Source organism: Macaca mulatta, chromosome 18, assembly GCF_049350105.2.
Source record: "Macaca mulatta isolate MMU2019108-1 chromosome 18, T2T-MMU8v2.0, whole genome shotgun sequence".
Taxonomy (NCBI): Eukaryota; Metazoa; Chordata; class Mammalia; order Primates; family Cercopithecidae; genus Macaca; species Macaca mulatta.
This window is the reverse complement of record NC_133423.1, coordinates 51,406,336-51,424,533: the sequence shown is the minus strand read 5'-3', so window position 1 is coordinate 51,424,533 and position 18,198 is coordinate 51,406,336.

Sequence of the window (18,198 nt, the reverse complement as noted above, 5' to 3'; positions counted from 1 at the left end):
CCATTGAATGTACTTCAGATTATGTCATAAAATAAGATCTAGCTTCCCCCCAAAAAGTGAATGTTGGTATTAGAAAGAGTTCAAGGCACTTTTGCAGCCCTGGGAGAGTATGACTATGAAGAGCCCTGTAATCCTCTCTGAAACTATGCCATTATAATTGCCAATAAGAAGCTTTTAAAGATTTAGTATTTTTAATGAATATAAATTTGTAATTCTTTGTTTTATTCTATTTTCAGAATCTTCAAAATGACATACTCATAAAGAAAATAGTATCAGGAGATATATCATGTATAAAATACATCTATTCTAAACTTCCAGATATGATATATTTATAACTATTCAAGGGTACAGATCCAATCCACTCTTATTTTTCACAAATTTCAAGGGCCTCCATCTTATTTCCTAGCCGTTTTTATTTAATCCCTGCTCCTAAATAATTTCTTGTCATCTGTCCAAGTAAACAGTATTTCTCAAGTCAAAAGTTATCTTTTCTACCTGCAACCAAAGACTTTTTGGCACCAGGATTGCTTATGATACCTTTCCTTCTTGACAATGCAGTGTTTTGTTTTTCTCTCTCTATTCTGGTAAGCACTCTTTATTCTCAATTCAAGTCATGTCTACTTCTGTTGCACCCAGTAGCAATGGAATGTTGTCTGTAGATAATCAGATCTTCAGGAAGATCAGACAGCAACCTAAAGTTTCCACTTTGCCGTAATAATGCCTTGCCTTTTCAAAAATAACATTATGAAACTTCTGAATCATCTTACTGATGCTTATAGCTATAATATTGTATGTGCTTATGTAACAATCATGCAATTTACATTGATGCAAATGCCTTCCTGAATTGTGTTTGTGTTGCCTGTGAGGAGTTTTGTTTGCTTTTATGGCCTTCTTTGTTCCTGCTTCTGCAAGGAAACAAATCTTGGAGAGGGTAGGTTCATTTTGTTCTCTACCTCTAAGACTGTGCAAGATACCTATTCTTATATGACAAACTCAGTGGTGTAAGATGATGCCAATACTTTGTTTATTGAATCATCAGTTTGGGCAGGGTTCAATGAGGATAGCTCATCTTGGGGTCACATGGCATCAGCTGAGGCAGTTTAAGCAGAAGTATCCACTTACAGATGGTTCACAGATGTTTGAAAAGTGGGTGATGGCTGTCAGCTGAGAGCTAGGCTGGGGCCTTTGTTTCTCTACAAATAATTCTCTCCATGAGGCTGCTGGAGCTTTCCTGCAGCATAGTGGCTGTTCTTCACATCCTGTGATGCAACAGAGAAGTTATTTGACCCTACATGCACAAAATATAATGGGAGATAGGATGACAGCAATAGACTGTCCCATTTAAAAAGAGAAGAATTAAACACATAGAAGTCACTGGTTCATAGCATTTCTAAAACCTAACTAAGCACATATCATCAGTTCTTTAATTATTGTTCAGCCTTGCGTTTGGGAATGATTTTCCATGGCTCTTGGCTCTGTACTCTGAATGATCCCTTTGTTTCCTATCAGAAACCCCATGTTTGCAGCTGAGTAGTTTTCTTAAACTTCTGATGTTGTAAATTAAGAGCCCCAAAGCCTCCTTTTATTTTGTATTTTCTATGTACCTTTTATTTCATGCTAGCATAATTAATAAAATATTGGTTGAGTTCCCACAGATGAATTATAATCCACTACATTAGATAAAATCTATTCAATGCCAATCTGTTCGAGATATACTCTTCTAAACTTTGGGCTCCAGTGAGGCCACTGTGAGAAAACACCTTTGCAATTCTTAGAAAACCTGTTACTTAACTACAAGGCACAATATTAGGAATATTAGAAACCCTATTAGGCATGCCCTTAAAACTGTTTGAGTTCTGAAAATAAAAGACTCTTTTAGTAATGTCAGGGAGACGTTTACAATGAAGCCATCCCATTCTGACATCCCACTGGATTTGGTGTTCACCCTAAAATCATATCTTACTTTAAGAATCTATTTCTCATAGAGATTAGAAATAAGAAACAGTCCATATTAGACCCTTAAACTTCTGTTTCCTTCATTTATCCTTTAAATTCTGTTCAATGACTTAATAGCTCCTTCATTTTTCTCCTCATACTTTATCATAGGCAACTAGTCTCTTAGAACTTTCTGCATTTTGTCCTGAAAATCTATCCAGTACAATCCATGAGTTCACTAAGTCTCCTCTCTATTTCCCATTTTGTCACTGAATAATGTTGACAAATGTTTGGACACTTCATAAAAGGGAACCCCTTTTCTCTTGCTCACATTCCACGTCTCAGATTTTTGTTGCAATAGCACTTCTAGGAACTAATTAAATTCTGGCTGCTAACTGCTAAGCAAGAAATAATTTCAAAACTTGATGACTTCAAACAACAGTGATTTTATTCTACCTTGTCATTTTGTGGCTCAGGAACTTGGGCCATGCTCAGTTGACACTGAACTGACAGCCAGGATGACCTGGTGGTTATTCACGCATTTGGCACCAGGATGTGGATGACGGGAAGAGTGGGCCAATGTGAGGCTCTCTCCCTCTCCATGGAGTCTTGGGATATCTCCCAGTGTTCTCTTCAGCAGGGTAGTTGCACTTCTAACCTGGTGGTTTAGGTCTCTCAGATTGAGTGTTTTTAGAAACAGGAAGTAGAAACAACCTGGTACTTAAGGACTGAATCTAGAAAGTAGCATGTCACTTCTGCTATATTCTATGACGACTGCTCAGATTGAAGGACAGGGGACATAAACCCTCATCTCTCAAAGGGAATGATATCAAAAAACTTGAGACTATCTTTAGTCACATTCTACCCCAGTGAATGAATGTTTAAATATCAATATTATTTCTAGCACAGAGTTTTCAAATGGAATTGATTTAGCTTGTATGATCAACCATAAGCCTATAATTTAAGGTGGTATTTTGGGTTATACATTTGCATATATTTTAATAGATAGGGTTTAGAATCTATTTTGATACTTGAAATGTTTTCACTTTTTTAAAAAATCAACTTAGTTTTGAAGAAGAAACATCCCATAACTCTTAGGTAGTAACACTTGGAAATTTTTATTGTATTCAATTCATTCATGGATATTTGCCAAAAATTTATCGTCAACATACCTTTTGCTTTTTGTCTCTTTCTCTTTGTGGCACTCTATTAACTCATGGAAAACTTTCCCAATCTTTCTACTCTGAAGGTCCATATTCATTTTTTCTGATCATTTCATTTTTACGCTTTCAACTCCTATTACTTTCTGCAAAGGCTGACAAACTTCATATGCTATTTTTTTCTTTTTTTTGCTGCAAGCTAAGATCTGTCTTCCTGAAACTTTTTATCTGCTATCTCTTGCCTTGAAACCATCAAGCCTGCTGTTTTTTATATCTTAATTGGTTTTCTTAATTTAACCATATTTATTCCTTAAAAGATGGCAGGATATATTTTTCAATTTCCTCCAACTCTTACAGATTTCACATTTGCATTTACAATATACTTTAGAAAGACATACCTCTTTTTCATTTCTAATATCTTCTAATGAGGTTCTATTAACTTTTACTCTCTGTTGCTCCCTTATACTTAATCATGGTAACTATATGGCTGATAAAAATGTTACAAGATGCAAAATTATATTTTTTCTTCCTCAAAAATAGTTTGCCTCGACAGAGCTTTATTTTCAGATGTTATTGGTTTCTTTTTTTTTTGCCTTAAACATTAGTTTATCAAATCTAGAAATTCATGGGATTCTTGACCCACTATAATCCAGAAATATATTTAGACTGGGCAAAACGCTGCAAAAGAAAATAAGACTATGACCTCTTCTGAACCCTGTCCTATTTGTAGAATAAAAGGAAAGCAAAGAGCAGATACAGAAATGCTGAAACACTGACAGAAAGCCTCTGAAGTAAAGCCCAACTCAAAAAACTTCTCTATAGATATGGAAAGCCCAATTTTGTTACATTTTCAAGTACTGTATGGGTCACCCTATTGTAATCTAGTATAAAGTTGTCAAGGACTAGAATAAACTGTTTTATGATTATTTTATCCAGGCTGTGAGATTGGGACTAGAGAAAGAAAAAAATAAATTAAAAACTAGACAAGCCCTGGAAAATCCATGACAAATTTCTTTTTAAGGATTGTTCTTATTGAACAATAAGGGAAATAAAAGGCCACTGTTTCACCAGACTATATTATGTTATCTCTTTTCTCTGGTTACACACACACACACACACACACACACACTCTTGAAATGCTTAAACTAAAGAAGAAGGAATGTTTTAATCATAGTCATCATTATTATAAATTTATTAAGGCATGTAGAATATTCATGGTTGAATACTGAAATACACTGTTGTCAAAATAGAAACTAAGGAACACTTATTGAGCATTTGCTAATTGCCCAACCTTGAATTAGGCATGTTTATTTGTGTTATCATCCTACAAGGTTTATGATATGGCAATACCAGATAGAGTTTGCCAAATAAATAGGATGAATCACAAACAACATATAAAATCTATAGTGATTTAAAAGAAGGTTGCCTTGATAAGAAAACAGATTTTGTTAGAAGGAAACTAAGCAATGTATTCATTCTATGAAACATCCAATGAAAGGAATTATATTACACCAGACCTCAAACAAGAATCCTGCTGGAGAATAAAGAGTATATCTTATTTTCTGAATCAAGACAAAGGCCAAGAAAGACTCTGTGTTTTAGGGCATGAATCTCACTGGGTAATAACAAAGCTGAACCTAGAGGCATCCTGACAATCTGGGCTCTTCCCAGTCACACAGATGTTCCTTCCTCTGATACCTAAGGAGTATTTTCCCAACTCCTAGGTGAGACACTATGACTGTGGTTTTTGGAAGAAGTCTATGTAATTTCTTTTCTCATCTGGAGACGGGTTTAATTGCAACAACTACTTTAGGCCTGCAGTCGTGTCAAGATTCAGGATCTTAGCTTCATTTTTACCTACAAAAGCTATTTTTGTGCATAGGCATACTTCTTGTTTTTTATTATATAATGTACCCAAATTAGTTTTTCTTCTTATAACCACATAGGAGGTACAGAAATAACATTTTAATCTTTTAAAATTAAAAAAAGTGAAATTTTAGAAAGTAAATAATTTTAAAAAATTTAAAATACACTGAATTATAATATACCAGGAGTTGGCAAATCCAAATCTGCTTACTGTTTTCAAACTTACTGTGAGCCCAGTATATTTTTTATAATTTAGGTGATTTAAAAAAGAAGAAATTTCCTGGAACTTGACAATTCTGTGAAATTTAAATATCAATGTCTATAAATAAAGATTTTTTGGAACAAAGCCAGGCTCATTTGTTTACCAGTGGTCTATGACTGCTTTTGTACTAGTACATCAGAATTGAGTGTTGAGACTGAGGCCATATGGCCCACAAAGCCATATTTACATATTTAGATATTTACTACCTGGCCATTTAGTTTGCTGACCCTTGTAATACATGCTCAAGTGATTATTTCAGAATTGAATATTCTCCTAGCTAAATTTACATTGTCAAACTAGGACAATGGAAGGCCTTGATGAATTGTTCATTGTGCTTGAGTTCAGGATACTCTCATGTACCTAAGTAATCTTTCACATTCTGGGCAATCTCTCCTAACAGTGACAGGGGAATCTATATATTTGACAGCCAGATTTAAAAAAGTGAAAAATTGGTTTTTCATATAGAAAAATCTGCTATAAAGTTTTCATTTGATTTTGGATACACTGACCAAAGGAAAGGATCAATGAGACTCGTAAATTCAGGGAGAGAAGACATTGTCATTATTTTTGCAATACATTTTTCGAAAACACTGATGTTGGTAGAAAACAATAATATTTACTTCTTTTTTAAAATACTTTTGTCTGCTGATCTCAAGACATTGGTCTAGGAAGCTTTTCAACTCCCCATATTTCTCTTAGCTCAAAATTAACTATTTCCATTTTCATGGGTGGGCTTCCTTCTCAAATTATTCAGATTCATCAATCTGAAATCTCCAGAACTCTCTTCAGGTATCTCGAATGGGACTGAGGTCCTAACCCTGGCTTCCTGAAACAATTTTCCCATCAAAAAAGATGTGCATCAGATGCTCAGATGGCAAATGGCCACCAGAGTCACTTTTGAATTTTCAACTGACATCATACCAAAACATTTTGAAAGGATAGGCTGCTAGGACACCTCCTTGGAGTAGCACTGCCAGTGATTCAGATAATATCTTGGTGCTGTTGTAAGCACAGTAAAGGTATTTGGTATATTCCTTTCGCTTATGAAAAGAATGTTGTGATGAATTTTCTAGCCCCTAAACAAATTCAAGAATAGTAAGTCAGGTCAAGCATTCTAAGTTTAAACAACTAACCATAATGTACCGTTATAATATATAGATAGTGAGGGGTAATAAAATTACTATGACTATGATTATCTCATCCTACTTCTGTCTTTATCCATCTCAATCTGGGTGGGTTGCCTCCCTGTTATATCAACTTATCCCATCATCTGTGCATTGGTTCCTGCTGTTTCTTCTACTTGGAATTATTCACATTTTTCCTTTCTCATTGTATTCAACAAAATGACTCTGAGACATGAGAAAAACTGAGGATGAGAAAAATTCAAATGAAATGGTAAACTAAGGGGACACTTATTCAGGTCAGTTTTCAGGCACAGGTGAGAACTCAATAAATATAATCTTGAGTGAAAGTTTTACAGGAAATAGAAATTAGGGGAAGAAGACAAAGTTTGCCATCAGGAAGGGTTGGAGATGGCCCCCTAAACATAGGTTACATACATAATCAGGAGAGTTCTGAAAAAACTACAGTAAAGACACCTAGACCTAAAGAAGTTTATCTATCAAGCCACAGTACAGATTATCTCTATTTACCTCTCTGTATGTGCCTGACAAATTTTCATTAACAAGTTGTTGTTGACATTTCTGCCACATATTTATGATACAATACTTGGTAAACACTCACTTTTTTTTTTTTATATTCTTAGCAACTTTTTTCCCCTGATAAGTCATAACATGACCTCACATTCCAAATGGATGATGAACAACAATTGCATAATCTTTATGAAGGAAAAATGTTTTTCAGTTGTGCTAAAGAAATGGGGCCTGTAGCAAGACAAACTCTGATACTTGGACTTGGGAAACTATTTTTAAATAGTTCAAAATACCAAACTTAGAAATATTTTCTCATAATTACTGTACTGAGCATTACAGTTATTATTTATTGGAGTCAATATAGTGAATCAGAAATTCAACAAATCTTTTAGTAAAACATAGTGAAGCAAAGATGTTTTATTGTCTCTTCACTAACAATACCTACGCTGGACATGGTGGGTTATGCCTGTAATCCTAGCACTTTAGGAGGCCAAGGTGAGAGGATGACTTGAGCCCAGGAGTTCATGACCAGATTGAGCAACATAAGGAGACCCTGATCCTACAAGAAATAAAATAAAAATTAGTCAGGCATGGTGGCACACTCTCATAGTCCCAGCCCAGCATTGAGGTTACAGTGAGCTATGATTGCACTGCTGCACTCCAGACTGTGCAACAGAGTGAGACATCTCTGAAAAACAAAACAAAAAACCAAACCAAACAAACAAAAAACCTCCGAAACCCCTAACATATGCCTAAATTAACTATAACAGAAATACCATTTGAAAATCTCCCTTCTCAAGTTGTAGAAATATCAATTCCACATCTCATGAATCTTTAGAATGTAACTCTTATTTTTATGACACACAGGCTGGAGGAGGTACCAGAGGAGTGGCTAAGCCTTCAAGGAGTGGCCTTGGGTCACTCTTTTTTATTCTATCTCTGGTCACAAAACCATACTAACAGCAAAAATCCACTCCCACCAAGTATTTATGAGATGGTAACTTTTTCAATAAAGGGAAATCATCCTCCTTCATTCTCTTACCTCTTTCATTTTTATTTCTCTCTCTGCTCTAGTAAACAAACCACTTTATATCAGCTGCTATTCCTAAAGGGGCACATCAAAACAGTGTGAGGAACCAGAAAAGGAACATGATCTACTTGCTTTAAGACATTTTGAGCTTCAAATTAACTTCAAGTTGAACCACATTACTTTTTCTTTTTTTAAAAAAAAAAGAAAAGAAAAATAAGAAATATAAGAAAACAATATGTGTAAAGAAACAAAAATGGTTACAGCCTTAAACTACAAATAATGATTTTTTATATAACAGCATATGAACCTATCAAAAAATATACCCAGTGACATAAACAGAGTTGCTTCCATTTATTTTGAAAAAGATGCATATTTTTCTGGTTAAACAAAGAATGCTTGTTCCAACAAAGAATACTTTATTCAGTGTGGTGGGCTATATTTGCACAAGTGAACCAAGAAAGAACAGAATACGGCCTGGCTGAAGTAAGTGAGATGACCTGTGTGAATCAGGGCCACACAGCTGAAAGGAGGCAGAGCTAGAACTTAAACTAAGTTCTGTCTGACACTTAAAAAAAAATAAAGGATAAAATTGGGTGTGAGAGTCATCTTTTCATTTCTAGTCAGCTTATTAACATCTGAGTTCTACCATATAGAAAGCTCAATTTTGCCTGCCTGATGTCTAATTAATTAGCTATCTACTTCTTTAATGCCTAACTCTACCTAACTCCTTAAAATGATGTTAATAATAATGATGACGGTGGTGATGATAATGGGCAATAATTATTGAAAACTTACTCTGTTCAGATTGTCTTTAAGATTACAAAATCTATCCTTTTTGTTTAACATTAAAGGCAACAAGATAGATGGTCCTATTATCTCCATTTGTGGATGAGAAAAGTGAGGCTTACGAAGCTTAGCTATCTTTGCAACACCACACAAACATCAAATGGCAGAGTTACTTCTTTATTGCACATCAACCTTCTTTATCACACGCCAAAAGACATCTTTCTCAACACTATACTGTGCCTTTCATATTGGTAAATATTTATTCTAATTCAAATAACAGTTCATCCTTCAGAGTATTATCTGTTGAAGCCACCAATAATGTTTTTTCTTGTCAAAAGCCTTCAGTTGTTCCACAATGTTGGTGGAATACAGTCAAAACTCTGTATTTTAACTTCTAAGATATTCTGCAAAATGGACTTGCACTAACTTTCTATCCTACCACTTACTACTTGTTTGTATGAACGTTTGGCTGCAGTCAAAATGGCCCTTCTTTCACTGTCTCTGTAGGGCACCATGCACATCCTTACCTCTGGCTGCTGTTGCTCATATTACATATTCCATCTGGAATATTCTGTCTCCTCTTCTCTTTTTTTTTTTTTTTTTTTTTTTTTTGAGATGGAGTCTCGCTCTGTCGCCCAGGCTGGAGTACAGTGGCGTGATCTCCACTCACCGCAAGCTCCACCTCCCGGGTTCACGCCATTCTCCTGCCTCAGCCTCCCGAGTAGCTGCGACTACAGGCGCCCGCCACCTCGCCCGGCTAATTTTTTTGTATTTTTAGTAGAGACGGGGTTTCACTGTGGTCTCGATCTCCTGACCTAGTGATCCACCCACCTCAGCCTCCCCAAGTGCTGGGATTACAGGAGTGAGCCACCGTGCCCGGCCTCTTCTCATTTTTAAATACCGCATAGCCTTGATGATCTAGTTTTATAGTCTCCTCACGTCTATGGAGTTTCATAGACCATTCCACCTCATAAGGATTTGTCCCAATTCTGAAATCATAGCATTTAATACATCTGTTACACTTTTCTTCAATTTATCTTTCAGAGTCAGGAGTTTTCAACATCTTATAGTATTATTTAACTGTTAAAAAATATAAAAATTCAATTTCCTGTTCAATTATAACTCGTTAAGGGAGTGGGCACTCTGTCATGTCTCCAGGCTTCCTTATAGCATATAGCGCTGTGGCTTTTTGCTGGTGAATCCATTATGATGACTTGCTGATTTGTTGTTATCTATAAAATGCATGAGTTTAGAATTTGAATGTAGGGAAAAATCTATAGTTCTAAATTTACATTTGTAACAAAGTAAACATAACATTTTATTTGTTGAATTTTAGCAGCCAATGAATTTTAAAGAGAAAAATATAATATTATTGCAAAAAAGCAAGTAATATTTCTATCTGGAAGCTTCTGGCATGACTTAAAATTATCCCTGACTCCAAGTATCCATGTCCTGTGTGATCTTCTTCCATTGAGTGTGGGCTAGACACAGCGATGTAATGAATAGAATATTGTAAAAGAGATGTGATGTCACTTCAGTTATACAAGACCATTGCTGTCATTTTACTGGTAGACTTTCTTTTTTGTTGACTTTGATGGAATAAGTTGTTGTGCTAGAGAGGCCCATAAGGTAAAGAACTGGGGGCGGCCTCTGGCCAGTAGCCAGCCATGTGCTGAGGCTCTCACTCCAACAGTCTGCAAGTCTTACCCACAACCAGGTCAGCGAGCTTGGTTGAAACAGATTCTTCTGCAGCTGAGCCTTCAGATGCAACTCCAGGACTCAATTGTAGCCTGTGAGTGACCCTGAAACAGAGGGCCCAGATCATCTCTTCTTGGACTCCTGGCTAACAGTATCTTAGATGATATATGTGTATTGTTTTAAGCCATTACTTAGTGGGGTATTTTCGGCATTACATAATTTTTTTCATGTATATTTGCATGGTTTTATTTCCATAAATCATCAACTGACACTTTTAAATCTTGCTTTTTGCAGTCACTATTCTCCACCTGTGAGAGAGCAGTAAGTCATATAGTCCTGATTCTAATAGTAAAAACGGAGAAGGGCTCATACCTGTTAGATCTCATTTCAAAATTACAACAATCCTGTGAGGGAGGTAGGTTGATAATGGCGGACAGATGTCTATATTAGTGCCATTTTTTAAAAGATGCCAACATTAATAAAGGATCAGGTGTGTAGAAGAGAAGAAACCATTTGTCTATGGGAGTGAAGGTGAAGGGAAAATTATATTTTAAAGTCCTTCCATCATATAACAGTTGCCTCTTTCGCTACTGATATTTATTATTTCCACTGCTCTTTAATGGAAAATTTACAAAAAGAAAATTGATTATAGTTTTGTGTGTGTGTGTGTGTGTGTGTGTGTGTGTGTGTGTGTAGGTGAAAGAGCATCGCCATAATTTAATTTGAGAACGTTGCATTCCTTCTAGGTGAAAGCATTCAATCTTCTATTTTCCTGAGACCTGAACCATGTGTGGCATGCTAGACTGGGTGAATTTGAGATTCCCACAAATATTTGTTCTCCTGAGACTAACCCAGTATTGTTTCAGATGAAGACTAAAATATACATCCTCTCCTTGGGTGATAATATAAAATCACAAAGGACTATGGGGAAGGCTTTGTCGTTCCCCCCAGCACTTGCTTTCACACCTTTTTGTGCCACTGAGCAAACATTTAACAAAGAGGAAAATAACAGCAATTTGTTCCGACTGGTAAACTCAATATTCCATGCCAAGTTATAGTAGCTTTCTGGAAACTAAATATGCTCAGTTAGTAATGTATGTGTGTGTGCGTGTGTTTGTGTGTGTGTGTGTGTTCTCACATACTTCATCAATAAAAGATCGTGACTCAATTTAGGTATTTACAAACAATGACAGAAAAAGTTTTAAAATGTAAAGAAATATTACATATTACATATATGTATATGTGCATATAATTGAGTGCATGCAAATATGTCTATCCAATTTGTTTTTAATTGATAGTTTGTTAACACAGACATCCCTAAGGGTTGCATATGATCAAGCCATTAGAAAGCTCTCTGGAATTATCAAGGGCTCCTTAACTACTAAATAATAAGTCAATCATATCAAGGAGCTGGCTCTATGAGGTAACTGCAGACACTAAGTGCTTCTTGGTCCTACACTAAAAATTCTGGAACTTTCCACTGCTGTACCTTTTCATCAGTACCCAGAGAATGGAGGAGCAGCACTTCTTTTCTTAGAAAAACCATTTCTAAAGCAACTGACACCTCAACCCCTACTCCCCCAAAACTGTACAAAAATATCCATATTTTATTATTTATTTCTTTATCTTTTTCTCAGTTCCTGGAGGACAGGACCTATATCATCTGCCTCTTTTCCCATTAAATCCTCCTCCAAACTGTTCATTCAGTGACTATCTTACTCTTCTTCCCAGGATTCAAGGAAGCTTTTCAAAGGGGCGCTGCGGTTAAACTAGAGAGTTGAGGTTGCCAGTACTTGGACACAAGCCCTGATGCTAACTGGGAGTTTTCTACTTATATGCTTCTCAGAAGGCTGTGAAAAGAATTACATTCTGGATTGGGCCTAGGTTCTTATGGCAGTTGTAAGCATTTTAAGAAAGATACTTCCCTGAAACCATCAATTTGTAAATTGGCTTATGTTTTGTTGCTCTATGAAAATTAACTCTTTTTGCAACAATTTTTTTTGGGGGAGGAATTTATCTAATAAACAATTACTTCCAACTTATTTTGTGTTTAATGACCCATGTATTGGTTAGGGGAACCTAGATACTATACAAATAAACCCCCAAATATCCCAGGTTAATAAAATAAAAGAGTATCTCTTACTTAGGTAGGAGACCAAAGCAGAGGGGCTCCTTGTCTGTGGTTGCTTTCCTCCTGCTGTGATCCAGAGACCCAGGACCCATGCACCACTTGGCTCTACCTTCCCCTGTTGACTTGCAAGTCTTGTGCTTAATGACAGTCCCTGGGTGGTTCCAGGGATTGGGAAGAAGCCTCCATTCTGCTTCTAGACACACAGCCACCCCTGGATGCAAGGGGGCTGAGAAATATCCCCAACTGTGTGTCTGCCTCATGCTGCAATCCCTCACAGTGGAAGGAAAAACAAGGAACAAGGACAAACATATCTGAAGGTCTGCTAGCTCTCTCTACCACTGTCTATCACATATTATGAAAGCTGATAAGTTATTCATTTTCTAACTCTTCAAAATTTATCTTACCAAAAAAATTAGTCCTCAATGACATGATTTCTTATCTTGGATTCTAGTAATATTCTGGTTGTTGGTTGTTACTGCAGAAAGTTAAAAACAGCTAGAGTGCAGAAACCATGACTGACACATCAAAGAATCACTCCAGTTACAGTCCTGGGCCTCTGGTGAAGGCACACTTTCCGTTCCTGATGGAGGAGCCCCATCTTGCCAAATCCCTAGTAGTCACACCGGGCACCAGGGTTCCAATGGCAAAATGGCAATTATGAATATATTATCCTAACAAGGTGTTGAATTCAGTTCGGTTAAAGAGTTATTGGCACGATCCTCACAAACCTTGGGTTTACCCAAGATAATCTTGAGATATTCTAGCCAATGACTCTGTGGTTCCAAGAGTCTCAAGATCAAATTAGTCATAAACATTGACTCAATTTGTCCAAAGGGCAAAGATGGCATAAAAAGGTTTTGTGTTTGCTTTTTGTAGTTGTTCCTGTTTTTGTTTTTTGTTTCGTTTTGAGACAGAGTCTCGCTCCGTCGCCCAGGCTGGAGTGCAGTGGCACGATCTCCGCTCACTGCAAGCTCCGCCTCCCGGGTTCACTCCATTCTCCTGCCTCAGCCTCCGGGTAGCTGGGACTACAGGTGCCCGCCGCCATGCCCGGCTAATTTTTTTTTTTTTTTTTGTATTTTTAGTAGAGATGAGGTTTCACCGTGTTAGCCAGAATGGTCTCGATCTCCTGACCTCGTGTTCGGCCGGCCTTGGCCTCCCAAAGTGCCGGGATTACTGCCGTGGGCCACTGTACTGTGCCCAACCTTGTTTTTTTAAAGATGAAATACTTGCATGTGTGAAGCAAAGGGAAATTTTCCGAATTATAATAATAATGTTACTAATACACATAATTTGCATTTGTGTAGTGTTTTTAGAATGTGTTTTACTTTTCAAAGCACTTTGATGGTGTTTATTTAGTTTTTTTAATTATCTGATGATATAGGAAGATGGATATTATTATGTCCAATGTAGTGTGAAGACATTTTAGCCTGGATGAGCAAATCAGTTTCTCATATTAATACAGATTCCTGCTACAACTGAGACTAGAATAGATGTTTTTGGGATTATGACACTCTTGTATTTCATAAAATGCAGTGGCTTTTTAGCTCTTAGACAGTAGGAAAGAATACATTTTAAATATTTGTTATAGCACAAATAATACAAGCTATCTATTTGTATTTTGAAAAGAAAATTGTTTTTAATTAAAGAACCTGTGAGCATGAAGGCAGTGGTGTTAATGATCACTGCTTAGCATGTCCACTCCCTGTTTTATTTTTCACCTTTTCCCATCATGGGCACACATTGAAGATATCTATTGTATTGCTTTAGCATTATCTCTCAGCAGACCATTTCTGCAATTTCAAGGAAAACATGAACATTAACTATGAATAAATCCAGTGCTATTAATATCCCAGAATTTTATTGCTGCCTTATGGGATGGTCCATAGGTTTTACTTCTTGACTTAAATTCAAAGACCAAGGATGTGTTTTAGATATTTTAGTCCCCTACAACTTTATTATGAACATATGATCTGAATTTGGAAGTTTTCTCTTTTCAAACTGCAATGATTTTTGCTTACTGAATGTCATGTGTTTACTCATCCTTTGTGTAATAAGACTTATCTGTACTGTCTTAAACTTAAACTGTTTGAATTTCAAGAAAGCCTAGGCTTGTTAATTAGTCTTCCAGGATTCAGTGGTCAAGGCTGTATTCCCCCAAGCTGTTCCCTTCACCATTTTAGAAACAGTAGTTGTATTCCCTTCTCAGCCTTTATTTTCCAGCCTAAGAGTCCCTAACTCTTTAGTCTGTTTCTCTGAGGACATGCTACACACATAAATCAGGCTTCTGAGGAAGCTAAAAGAGGTAATTATTATTTGCATTTTGGGCATTTAAAAACTCAAAGCTCAGAGGTGAGGATACTTAATTCTAGCTACTTCACCAGATTATAAATTTCTCCTGGGAACACAGCTCCTTCTGTTTGTTTAATCTACAGCTCTACTCCGCAAGATTCTTGCGATACAACCATACAAATAACCCTGATTCTAGGGCTCTGAATAAGAAATGCATTAGAACCCATCGGTCTACTAATTCTAGTTACTAAGTTTTTCTCAGCCAAGCAAAATAGACTTGTACTATTATCTAAGGGAGTATTGTAGCAAGAGAATTAGTATGTTTAGATCACTGAGGTGAGAAATTCACTTTTACTTCCCATATTATAAAAGTATTAAAGTCTGTGTCATCTAGATCCATTTCTCCCTGTCTTGAGTAATGCAGGTCCAATTCAGATGCTCTGAGAAAAATTATCCTCCCCAACCTGAATGGTTTCCTATGGTTAAGATGCTACTGAAGGACAAATCAGAAGTTTTCTACAAGGTCTTTTTTAGAGTTTAAACCAAATTTAAAGCTTTTTTTTCCCCTTCTTCTTTGGCCTCAAAGTTACATTTTAATTACAGTGCAATAATTTGAGGAACATTGGTAATAGGGAAAACTTTTAGACCTTTTGTTCTTTAGTGCAGTCAAGGGAAACCTCATTAGAGAGGATTTTCTTAGTTAGCAGGGCTTCGAGGTTAATGAGCTGTGAGTGATAATATATAGTAGTAATCCCCCCTGGCAATAACAGGTTGTATTTTATACATTCCTTAATCTCAATAGGAAAGGAGATGATGGGAGAGGGTGAGAAGGAAACCAATTTAAGGGGCTCAGGGATGCTCCAAAAATCCCATTGTTGGTATGAATCATAATTGAAAACTTCACAAGTTCAAATCAGAGAAGCTGAAAGTTGAGTGGGTAAAATTCTTTCTTCATATCCTGATTTTAGTGACAAAATGGTAACCTAAGTGTTCTCCAGTCTGGACTGAATGAAGCATCCCAGTATGTGGCTACACTAGGGGCTAATCTTTTACTGTCATAAGAAGGAGCCATCGGAGTTTAGAGTCATTAATCCTGGATCAATCTGACAGAGGTGAGGGACAGTAGGTGAGAAAGAAGTAGGTGAGAGTGGGCTTAATAAGGGAACAGCCTGAGGTGAATGCAATTTTAGGAAAACAATTTATATGACTTACTTCCGAAGTGGGTTATCTCTGAAATGGACTGAGACCGTTTATCAGATGGCTGTATTTTCAGTGGCATTAGAGTGGTCTATAGAACCTTTTCTTACTCAGCTCATTTGGCATTTTCTTTGTGGTTGGGGACACTTTAGAAGTCCACATAGTTCATGCCAGAAGTTTAAAGACACAGGGCTTTCTTTGTAACCAAGTTTCAGAGCTCAATTGGCTAAGCCATGATGCCATCTTATTTGTGCGGCATTGGACACATTTCTGCAAAGAAAGGAACAGAAGAAAGTAAAAATAAAGTTCTATTTTAACTCTGCCAATTTTGGTTTTATGGATTTGCATTCTTGAATCACCATCAATCTTTTCTAGTCTTGAAAAATAAAGTTCAGGCCGGGCACGGTGGCTCACTCCTGTAATCCCAGCACTTTGGGAGGCCAAGGAAGACAGATCACCTGAAGTCAGGAGTTCAAAACCAGCCTGGCCAATGTGGTGAAACCCCGTCTGTACTAAAATTACAGGCGTGTGCCTGTAATCCCAGCTACTCGGAAGGCTGAGTCAGGAGAACCTGGCAGGCAGAGGTGGCAGTGAGCTAAGATCGCGCCATTGCGCTCCAGCCTGGGCAACAAGAACAAAACTCTGTCTCAAAAAATAAAATAAAATAACAAAAAAATAAAGTTCAGAATCCGTGTCTTGACATTTAAGGTCATCCAGAATTTGGCCTTATCTAGTCTTTCCATTTTATCTCTCATTTATTTCTTCCATAAACCTGTTAGAGCCAGGCTAAAATACTCATTTTCTTCTAAACATGCAAAGCCCTTTCTTTACCTTTATTCATTAGGTTAATGCTTCCTGGAATGTTCTTCTTCTTCACTTCTAGTCAGTCATATACCTCTTTCTATTCTTTAGGGTATGGCTAAGGAAAAAAAAAGAAAAAGAAAAGAAGAGCATCTTAACTACTTCATGAAAGCTTCTTTATTACTTCATTTAATAAAAATAAAAATAAAATGTCCTTTAAGTAATATTTTTGTGAATATGTGTAAAATGTTTTGAAAATAATTTGAAAGTGCATTATAATTCAAAGGTGTTTCTAAAATTATTGATATTGTAGTGATTTTTAAAATAAAATAAGTCGTATTTTAATAATGAAAAAAATATAAAAAATAGCACCTTAGGACGAAAGACAATCCTATAAATCACATCGATTTTACATGAATAAATAGCAGACTCATTTTTCTTCTTGTTATTATTATTTTATCATAAATTCACAAAGATTTAATTACCACCTGTCCTTTGGACCATTTTTGGATAATGTTGAAAAGTCACTTTTAAAAGACAAGATTGATAAACTGAGAAATATTTCATCCAGGTCAAGCACACACACACACACACACACACACACACACACCCCACAGGAAATATTCCTCCCCTAACAGAGGTCTCCTTTCTGGGTTCTGGATCATTGAGAATACTCAATCAGTATTTCTCTTCCTTGACATGTCCTGGCGGAACTCTGCCAAAGGCTTCTCTTTTTTTTTTGCAGAGCTCTCACTGACAAAGAACTTCCTTTTTGTTTATCTCTACAAATGGGATAAAACAAGGATCCCTCTCATTTTATGTTTTCATCCCATGGCCAGGCACCAGAAACACCAAGGGCACTCTAGATTGAAATGCATGTCTACTCCGCTCTACCCAGAGACACTAGTGTCGGGGCACATAAAGGCCGGTTAGCCCTGAGCTCCAGCTACTCTTAATCAAGTCCCTTTGTGGCAGGCCAGGTCTCAGTAACACAGACCTCCATAACAACTGTTTCAGTACTGACTGAATGGTTAAGCTATATATTAAAAGATTTTAAAAAGCCAGTGCCTTTATACAAAGGCTGGAATGTAACAAAAGCCCACCAAGAGTTTTGCCTAGGCCTTTCCTGGGCCTTAAAGCATGACAAAAGAATGAAAAAATTCTTAACAGGATCCATTTAGGATTAAACAAGTTTATTGGGGGTCTGAAGACATGCCCCAGGTCTCCACAAACAAGTTTATTGGGGGTTAGAAGGAACTCCCCAGACTTCCATGACTTAGTAGGAGGCAAGCTAAGGGTAATCACCCCAGCACCTGGACCCATTTAGATTAAGTAAATTTACTGAGTCTACAGAGGAAGGTCTTCAAGACTCAGACCTTAGTTATAGATTA